We start from the raw sequence: 10,952 nt of genomic DNA, 5'->3' as shown, positions 1-10,952 counted from the left end.
AAGCGGCTCTACAAAATTGCAAAGCGCACTTTGAGCCCTTCAGATTGGGAAAAATACAAGGATTCTTTGAAAGAGTACTGCTCCGAGGTAAGCAAAGAGAAATCTGAATATTTTACTCACGACTTGCCATCCATGTTAAATACTAATCCGAAAAAATTCTGGCAAGTAATTTCCCCTCGCAATGCTACCAGTTCTGTCAGCATACAAGATGCTAACCATATGCCTCTATCAGATGTAGATAGCGCTTCAGTGTTGAACTCATTTTTTTCATCTGTGTTCACGTGCGAAGATCATTCCAGAGTGCCCGAAGTTTCCGAGTTGGATTACACATTCATGGCACCTATTGCCATCAGCGCTGAAGGGATTGTGATTCTTATTGGAAAACTTAAATTATCAACTTCTCCAGGCATTGATAACATTTTTTGTAAGGTGCTCAAAAACACGTCATTATGCTCAAGTAAAATCCTGTACCATATCTTCACGCAATCTTTATCAACAGGACAACTGCCGGCTGATTGGAAAATAGGTAAAGTAGTTCCCTTATTTAAAAGTGGCAATAGATATTCACCGGAAAATTATCGCCCCATATCACTAACATGCATTTGCTGCAAGATGCTTGAGCATATAATTTCTTCGCACATTTATTGTCATTTAGAAACCAATAACTTCTTTTTTGAGAATCAACATGGATTTAGGCGAGGTTTTTCATGCGCCACCCAGTTACTCGAATTTACCACTTGAATTTACTCGAATTTACTTCAATATGGATAATAATTTACAAACTAACTGCATTTTCCTGGACTTTTCTAAAGCATTCGACCGCGTACCTCATTCCCGTCTGATTTCAAAATTAACAGAACTTCGTTTAGATTCGCTAACCTTATCGTGGATCCGTAACTTTTTGTCCTTTCGACAGCAGTTCACTCTGGTTAATAACTCTTCCTCTCCAATTTCCGATGTCACCTCCAGAGAGCCTCAGGGTAGCGTCTTGGGGCCACTACTTTTTCTAATCTACATTAATGATCTTCCAACTAATATTTTTTCGTCAATACGGCTTTTTGCTGATGATTGCATTCTATACCGTTGTATCACTAGTACCGATGACCACCTTGCTCTCCAGAAAGACCTTAACCGCATTACAACTGGTGTGGTGCATGGCAAATGACTTTAAATTTATCTAAATGAAAAGTAATATCTTTTAGTCAAAAAACATTAACTGTTGCATTTGATTACTACATAAACAATTCCAACGTATCACGGTCATCTTCGTATAAATACCTCGGCGTCCATCTCACTTCTAATCTTACTTGGGCGGCACATGTAACCTACATATCTGCAAACGCATCAAGAACACTAGGATACTTACGTCGAAACCTACGAAACGCGCCAAATAACGTCCGCAAACAAGCTTACTTAACCTTTGTTCGCCTACAGCTGGAATTCGCATCACCCATATGGTCCCCCTTCCAAGCCTACCTCATTAACCAGCTAGAAGCTGTGCAGAACAGAGCGTCACGGTTCATTTCACGCATTTACAGTCGCCCCTCGAGCGTCACACAAATAAAGCATGACCTTTCATTACAGCATCTAAAAATACGGCGGACAGTTGCCCTCCTGTCTTTGCTTCATAAATATATTCACGCGTCCAGGCCACCACCCTTCCCACTAACGGCACCATTGCGCATGTCTAAACGACTACACAATCAGCGAAGCATCACACGCATCTTTGGAAAAACAAATTCTTTCAATTCATCGGCTTTGCCTCGTGCCATAGCACTCTGGAATGACCTACCCGACGTCATTGTCAATTTAACTAATCATGAAATTTTTCGCGAGCAATAATGATACATCTATCTCAATAGCATCGTTTAACCCCCTTCAATTCTGTTTTTGTTCTTTGTGCTTTTTTTTGCGACTGCGAAATTCTTGTTGTTGCTTGAAACCCCTCGTTGTCATTTGCGCAACCACTGTTATTAGTTCCAATGTATTGACTTGTATTGTGGAAGAAGTGTCACCCACTAGCATTCTTTCCTGTGTACCCCCCTTACTCTATGTTCCATAATAGAGCCTGTAAGGTATTTTTATATAAAAATTAAAAAAATAAATTACGCAAAAACTTTCGCGTGTGGCTGGGTACTTGCGTCGCTATTGTTCATCTTTTCCCGTTTCAGTGAATACTCTTCTCTACAATTCTCTGTTTTCCTCGATCATGAATTATGGCGCCCTGGTTTGGGCAACGACAACAGCTGGAAACATTGATAAACTATCACGTTTACATAAACGTGTAATCAGCATAATAGCCAAGGCACATTACTATTCTCACACAGCAGAACTGTTTACAAAATTTAACATCATCCGTGTGCACTCTTTATACACCTATAGAATGACCCGTTATTACAAGTCGGAAATAGTTAAGCACGACAATACCTTAGCTGAATCAGCCGGGCTTACGACGCACAATCCTGCTTATTGTACGAAAAATCCCGAACATTGGAAAGTTAATGTTTGCCGCACTAATTACGGAACACAGATGTTAAAATTTTGCTTGCCATCAACTCTGAACGAACTGTACGAAAAACATACTCCAGATGTGATAAATAAATCATTTAAAAATTTACGCAAAATATTTCTGTAAACCGAAACAAAGTGCAGGTAGCAATATCTTGAGTTCGTTTTCCGTTTTGCGTAATCTGAATCGGGCCAGTGCTCCTTATCGCGCACATTTTGTACTCGCGCATACTATGGTTTGGTGTAACGCGCATTGTCCTAGCGTTTTATTTTATGCTTCTTTTAATCCTACGCATATTATGTACATCAGATTATTCTTGTTCTCTGATCAGGATATTGTTTAACTCTGTTATTTATATCACAAACTTTGTGTGTACATTTGTGAACACAAGCAGCTGCGTCTGCAAATTCATATCCACTAAGTGTTTTTTTTTTGTGCTCTGCTTTTTACTGTATATCCTTGTAGGGGGCGCGGACCCCCGTCAAGCCTTTTTGGGGCTTTTTTCCGTGCCCTAAGCATCCTAGGATGTTTGAATTAAGTGATTTGATTGATTTGAGTTCCATAACAGGCAATCATCCCTTCATTATCGCCGTATTTCATTTACTAGATTTCGTGTAAAATAGCTGAACATATATTGTTTCCACTCTAGTTAAATTTATTGAATCTAATTCCTGTTTTTCTGTATCAGAACATCGCATCAGAAAAAACGTATTGCTTTGAAACGCACCTTGCATCGTTCACCCATAAACTGCATACTTTCCGTGACCAGTCCTCTTTCGGCGATGGTATTTTCTTCATTTTTCCAAAGCATTTGATAGGTAGTGTCGCAGATTATTGTTGGTGAAACTGCATCAGCTTAACCTTGATTCCAAACATTTATTTTGGATTGAGTTCTTTTTAACTAACCATTAGCAATTTGTATCCGCTATTAATTATAACTCTTAGCTAACATGAGTACACTCCGGTGTGCTGCAAGGCTCAGTGATGGGTCCTCTTCTGTTTTTTTTTCTACAATAACAATTTGCCAGTATGCGTTTCTTCTAACATTCATTTACTTACCGATAACTGGGTTGCGTACCGAAAAATAACACGTTACAATGACATAAGCACGTTGAAATCTGGTCTTAACGCTATTTCTTCATGGCGCGAAACTTGGCTCATTGAACTTTGCGCTAACAAATGTAAGCCCTTACATGTCGCCAGAAGAGCTCACCAGTTGCCTTCTTACTTTATTGATAACTCCAGTTTAGATCATGTGTCTTTTAACAAATACCTGGGTGTTCACATTTCAACCAATTTAAGGTGGACCAATCACACCGAGTATGTAATTGCCAATGCTAACCGCACGTTAGGTTATCTCCGACTTAAACGTTTTAAAGAACCTCTCATCGCATAAATTACTAATGTACAAAACACTAGTTTGTTGTAAGCTCGATTATGCCGCGTCAATGTGGGAACAAAGTTTCATAACCTTAACACAATCGCTATAAATGGTACAAAACAATTCTGTCCGTCTCCTCTCACAATATAATGACGCTGCTAGGATATCTTTGATAAAAGGTAACCCTCATCTGACAACGTTATATAGTCCCCGCAAGTTTTCTGTATGTGTTTTTTCCATAAATGTTTGATCAGCCACACGTACGTCATCAGCTTATTTCACATTCCCATTTTATCTCGTCTCGTATGGATCACGCTAGCAAAGTTGAAATACCATCGTGAAGAACCAATGCATTTTTTCAGTCCTTCATGCCGAGGACTTTTGTAGAATGCAACCATCTTCCTTCATCAACAGCTGCCGTTATTCATTAAACGTTATTCAAAATTGCTATAGCTAATATTGTATAATTATAGGTTTCTTTCATGTCCTTTTTCGTCATGCCGCATTTCTCTACTTGCCTTCTTATTCGTCAGCTATATTTGTATATTTAGAATCAGTTTTTGTAACCTTTTTATGCCATTTACTACTTTTGTCTTTACTGTATTGTATCTAAACCGCTCCCCTCTCCAGTGCCTTGTTGGCTTCAGAGTAATGTAAATAAATAAATGAACTGTGCTGATTTTAAGAGCAGGAGAGTTTAAACTATATAGGCTCTTAAAATAGTTCTGATTTTCAGCCCTCTTTCAGAAATTGATAACAGTTCTAATCCGATTGTCACAATTTTACCTTGAGTACATTTGTACTATTGGGTACACTGCGCTTTCTAGAACTTATAAACTATTACGCAGGCGAGGTTCTTGCATACAAATTATGGTTGAAGAGGTAGTACTCTGAATCAGAGCACATAAAATATAAATTATACGAAAGATATTACAATTGTGTATTCGTTTCGCCATTCCTTTGCTCTTCGAGTTGAACAAATTTTATGTCCAGAAAATTCTGTGTTGATAATAGGTTTTTCAGGAGCAATGAACTATACTTATTTTATAAAGGTGCTCGAATGACATGTACTGCATTAAAATAAAGTGACAAAGAGGTCTACTTGCCCTCATTTGGTTCTACAAGAGTAGTACAAATTTCTGATCAGCACAATGAAGGTCAGAAAAAACATGCAATGGGACAAATGTGGTAACCTTCATTTAGTTTATAAGAAAAACCGAAGTGAAGTATAAATTCCTTAAAATTCAGACTGGTTTTGAACTCAATAGAAGTATATATTATATGTATATATATATATATATATATATATATATATATATATATATATATATATATATATATATATATATATATATATATATATATATATATATATATGTATATATATATATATATATATGTATATATATATATATAGCGAATCAGTAAAAGGGAAATGAGGGGCTCCGTGAAATAAGACAGAAAATAAGAGTTGGCAGTCAAGAAAACCTCAGAAAGCAAAGGGGAGGTTGTGGTGGGTCATAAAAAGAGATGAAGAATTTTTTTAGTCGAAAAGAAAGTGGTGAAAAAATGCCCGCCGGGTGGGATCCGAACCCACAACCTCCAGAATACCGGTCTGGTGCAATAATTTGGAAAATAAGAAAGTGGAGATAAAATGCCCGCCAGGTGGGATCCGTAAAAGAAGGTCCCCTTCACCTCGAGTAGTCCGAGTGGCGCTGGCTACCACCCCCAAGCGCAGGAAACAAAAACACCTGAACATAAATACCCCAGAAAGTGGAGACTAAAGTAGCCCCGCCGGTAGCGTAGTGTTTATCGCACCAGACCGGTATTCTGGAGGTCGTGGGTTCGGATCCCACCTGGCGGGCATTTTTTCTCCACTTTCTTATTTTCAAAATTCTTTACCTTGAGCTACTACATCCTCCCCTTTGCTTTCCGAGGTCTTCTTGACTGCCAATTCTTATTTCTGTCTTATTTTCAACGAGCCCCTCATTTCCTATTCTGATTCGCTACATGCATAGCGAGGGCCTGTGTTCTGGCAGTCTTGGTGCCATAGGAAGCTTAAGAGGGTTCAACGCTGGTCGATCACTCTCGACATGTCGTAGACGCTCGAGTCACGGCCCGGGGGTTAAAAAGAAGGTCCCCTTCACCCCAAGTAGTCAGAGTGGCGCTGGCTAACACCCCCAAGCGCAGGAAACAAAAACACCTAAACATAAATACCACAGAAAGTAGAGGCTAAAGTAGCCCTGCCGGTGGCGTAGTGGTTATCGCACCAGACCGGAATTCTGGAGGTCGTGGGTTCGGATCCCACCTGGCGGGCATTTTTTCTCCACTTTCTTGTTTTCCAAATTCTTTGTCTTGAGCTACAACATCCTCCCCTTTGCTTTCCGAGGTCTTCTCGACTGCCAATTCTTATTGCTGTCTTATATATATATATATATATATAACACAGAAATAAGGGTTGGCAGTCGAGAAAACCTCGGAAAGCAAAGGGGAGGATGTGGTAGATCATTGAAACAGATTAAGAATTTGGAAAGAAAGAAAGAAAGTGAAGAAAAAATGCCCGCCAGGTGGGATCCGAACCCACCTCGGATCCCACCTGGCGGGCATTTTTTCTTCACTTTCTTTCTTTCTTTCCAAATTCTTAATCTGTTTCAATGATCTACCACATCCTCCCCTTTGCTTTCCGAGGTTTTCTCGACTGCCAACCCTTATTTCTGTGTTATTTTCAACGAGCCCCTCATTTCCTATTCTGATTCGCTATATATATATATATATATATATATATATATATATATATATATATATATATAAGAGAAGAAAAACTTCGAACAAGGTAAAAGCACGATTGTGGCCTACGTTTCAGCAAAGAGAACTTGCTTTCCTCAGAACTTGCTTTATATATATATATATATATATATATATATATATATATATATATATATATATATATTGTAACGAGGGTAATGAACATATGCAATAGACGCAACATGTCATCAAGACATCGGGGTATGTGCCTCACCAGCATAGCCCATATAGGATTATGCCCAATCCACACACGGGGATATGCGCCAAAGAGGTGTAAGGGAAGACGATGAACCACAGGACGTGCATGCGCCAGAAGCGAGCTTGGTGAACGCAAGCTCAGACCTGCGTTATCCATCGGCTTCGCTCCTGAAAATAAACAACGTCAACCGGCTACCGGCGTGTCGGCTGTCTTCTTAACAAGTGGTGGAGGTGCTGGGAGGTAGACCGCTTTGGGATCGATCTATATGGACCACTGCCTTCTACAGCTTCCGGTAACAGGTGGATAATTGTTGCCGTTGACCACCTGACGAGGTATGTTGAAACTGCTGCACTGCCCGCATCCACGGCTCGTGACGTCGCCACTTTCCTACTACGTCATTTTATACTTCGCCACGGGGCGCCTCGGGAGCTCCTGAGTGATCAAGGACGGGTCTTCTTGTCGGAAGTCGTGAAAGCGCTACTCGCCGAATGTCACATAGTTCATCGGACAAGCTCATCATACCACCCACAGACGAATGGGCTCACGGAGCGATTCAACCGCACCCTGGGCGACATGCTTTCAATGTATTTGTCATCCGACCACTCCAATTGGGACCTCGTGCTCCCATTTATAACGTACGCCTACAATACGGCCACACAGGCGACGACGGGATTTTCCCCGTTTTTCTTGCTTTACGGACGTGAGCCGACATGCGCCCTGGATACCATACTACCTTACAACCGCGATGCCACAGAATACACACCGGTATCACAAATGGCTCAGCACGCCGAAGAATGTCGACAACTAGCCCGTTTTTTTACAACTGCTGACCAACAGCGCCAGAAGCATCGTCATGACGACTCCACCGTTCCTACGACGTTTGATCCTGGTTCGCATGTGTGGCTTTGGGTGCCCTGCCCAACACCCGGTCTCTCTCAAAAATTGGTGGCCAAATATCACGGTCCATACAAGGTCATTGCTCGCACTTCGCCAGTGAACTACCTTGTTGAGCCCTTTACTCCGTCCTCGGATCTTCGTCGCCGTGGCCGTGAAACAGTCCACGTTGATAGGCTCAAGCCTTACTACGACCCGCTCGTGTCGACATCACCCTAAGTCGCCAGGTTTGCTCCTTCTGCACCGGGGGGTGATTGTAAGGAGGGCAATGAACATATGCAATAGACGCAACATGCCATCAAGACATCGGGGAATGTGCCTCACCAGCATAGCCCATATAGGATTATGCCCAATCCACACACGGGGATATGCGCCAAAGTTGTGTCAGGGAAGACGATGAACCACAGAACGTGCATGCGCCAGAAACGAGCTTGGTGAACGCAACGCTCAGACCTGCCTTATCCATCGGCTTCGCTCCTGCAATTAAACAACGTCAACCTGCTACCGGCGTGTCGGCTGTCTTCTTAACAATATATATATAAATATATATATATATATATATATATATATATAAAACACAGAAATAAGGGTTGGCAGTCAAGAAAACCTCTGAATGCAAAGGGGAGGATGTGGTAGGTCATTGAAACAGATAAAGAATTTGGAAAGAAAGAAAGAAAGCGAGAAAAAATGCCCGCCAGGTGGGATCCGAACCCACCGCACCAGACCAGTATTCTGGAGGTCGTGGGTTCGAATCCCACGTGGGGGGCATTTTTTATCCCGCTTTCTTTCTTTCTTTCCAAATTCTTTATCAGTTTCAATGACCTACCACATCCTCCCCTTTGCATTCCGAGGTTGTCTTGACTGCCAACCCTTATTTCTGGGTTATTTCTACGAGCCCCTCATTTCCTATGATTCGCTATATATATATATATATATATATATATATATATATATATATATATATATATATATATAGCGAATTTATTCACGCTAAAGTTAGCTATATTGATGTACCCCCTCATTTATCATCGTCTATGTATTTCATTTCATATCATTGCGATACCCTATTTCATTTCATATGCGATACCCCTGGCGTCGTGCAGGATGTGGAAGTGCTCGGAAGGGTAAGGTGTAGTGACCACCGCATGGTAAAATCTCGAATTAGGCTAGATTTGAGGAGGGACCGCAACAAGCTAGTACGAAAGAAGCCAATAAATGAGCTAACAGTAAGACGTAAAATAGAAGAATTCAGGATCGCGCTGCAGAACCGATATTCCGCCCTTAACGAGGAAGCTGAGCCTACGACACAGGAAGCCAGCGACAACCTTACACGCATTATCACGGAGTGTGCAGTAGAAGTCGGGGGCACAATGGCTAGAGAGGATACTGGTAAACTCTCACAGGAGACGAAAGATCTAATCAGGAAACGGCAAACCATGAGAATCTCCACCGCAGCTGACAGAATAGAACTAGCCGAGCTCTCGAAGTTAATCAATAAGCGTAAGACAGCTGACATACGGAAGTATAATATGGAGAGGATCGAATACGCTGTAAAGAACGGAGGTAGCCTGAAAGCAGTGAAGAGACGTCTTGGCGTGCGGAAAAATCAGATGTATACACTTAAGGATAAGCAAGGCAATGTCATCACAAATAGGGACAAAATAGTCACAGTGGCCGAGGAGTTATATAGGGATCTGTACAGTAGCCGGGACATACAGGATAATGCCGAACGAGACAGTAGTTCAGAGGAGATAGACATCCCACCAGTAACGACCGAAGAAGTAAGGAAGGCTTTGAAAGAAATGAAAGGGGGCAAAGCACCTGGTGAGGATCAGATAACAGCAGACCTCTTGAAGGATGGCGGAGAAATTGTACTTGAAAAACTGGCAAACCTGTATACGCAATGCCTAATGACCATAATGGGACCGAAATCTTGGAAGAACGCGAACATCATCCTAATCCATAAGAAAGGCGACATGAAGGACTTGAAAAATTACAGGCCGATCAGCTTACTGTCAGTCGTCTACAAGGTATTTACCAAGGTAATCGCTAACCGAATCTCTGCAACCTTAGATTTCAGTCAACCTAAAGAACAAGCAGGGTTCCGTAAAGGTTATTCAACAATGGACCATATTCACACGATCAATCAGGTGATAGAGAAGTGCGCTGAGTATACTGAACCCCTATATATAGTCTTCATAGATTATGAGAAAGCATTTGACTCGGTCGAAACCCTAGCAGCCATTCAGGCATAACGGAACCAGGGGTAGATGAGCATTATGTAAGAATACTAGAGGATATGTACAATGGGTCTACAGCTACCATCATCCTCCATAGGGAGAGCAGTAAAATACCTATAAGGAAGTGTGTTAGACAAGGAGACACAATCTCTCCAATGTTATTCACAGCATGCTTACAAGAAGTATTCAGAACGTTGGATTGGGAACAGGTGGGAGTAAGGGTTAAGGGAGAATACCTCAGTAACCTCAGATTTGCTGATGACATTGCCTTGCTAAGTAACTCGGGTGACGAATTGCAAAGCATGCTTTCCGCACTGGGCGAACAGAGTAGAACCGTGGGCCTGAAAATTAATATACAGAAAATTAAAGTAATGATCAATAACCTCGGGACAGCACAGCAGTTTGAGATAGGTGGCGAGGCAGTGGAAGTGGTAAGCGAATATATCTACTTAGGCCAAGTTGTGACCCCAAATCCCAACCATGAGGCAGAGATAATTAGAAGGATCAGAATGGGGTGGGGTGCATATGGCAGACATTCTAAGATAATGAATAGCAGCCTACCATTGTCGCTGAAAAGAAAGTGTATGACAGCTGCATCTTACCGGTACTCACCTACGGGGCAGAAACTTAAAGGCTCACTAAGAGGGTGCAACTTAAATTGAGAACGACTCAGCGGTCAATGGAGCGGAAAATGATAGGTGTAACATTAAGGGACAAGAAGAGAGCGGAGTGGGTCAGGGAGCAAACTGGTGTTAAAGACATATTAGTAGAAATTAAGAAGAAGAAATGGACGTGGGCAGGGCATGTAATGCGAAGGCAAGATAACAGCTGGTCATTAAGGGTAACAGAGTGGATCCCTAGAGAAGGCAAGCGTTGCAGGGGGCGGCAGAAAGTTAGATGGGCAGATGAGATCAAAAAGTTTGC

At 41.6% G+C, this 10,952-nt stretch overlaps 1 non-coding gene across 1 annotated transcript; it reads left to right on the top strand.

Moving 5' to 3' along the window:
- The first annotated feature begins 6,133 nt into the window (after positions 1–6,133).
- Positions 6,134–6,206, top strand: Trnas-gga (transfer RNA serine (anticodon GGA)). The gene has a single exon. It is a non-coding gene; the product is annotated as a tRNA-Ser (tRNA).
- The last annotated feature ends 4,746 nt before the right edge of the window (positions 6,207–10,952 follow it).

The sequence above is a fragment of the Haemaphysalis longicornis genome, unplaced genomic scaffold (assembly GCF_048455015.1).
Source record: "Haemaphysalis longicornis isolate Haplotype H1 unplaced genomic scaffold, Haemaphysalis longicornis Haplotype H1 scaffold_4, whole genome shotgun sequence".
Classification (NCBI taxonomy): Eukaryota; Metazoa; Arthropoda; class Arachnida; order Ixodida; family Ixodidae; genus Haemaphysalis; species Haemaphysalis longicornis.
The sequence above is the reverse complement of the archived record's forward strand: the minus strand, read 5'-3'. Positions and strand labels throughout refer to the sequence as shown.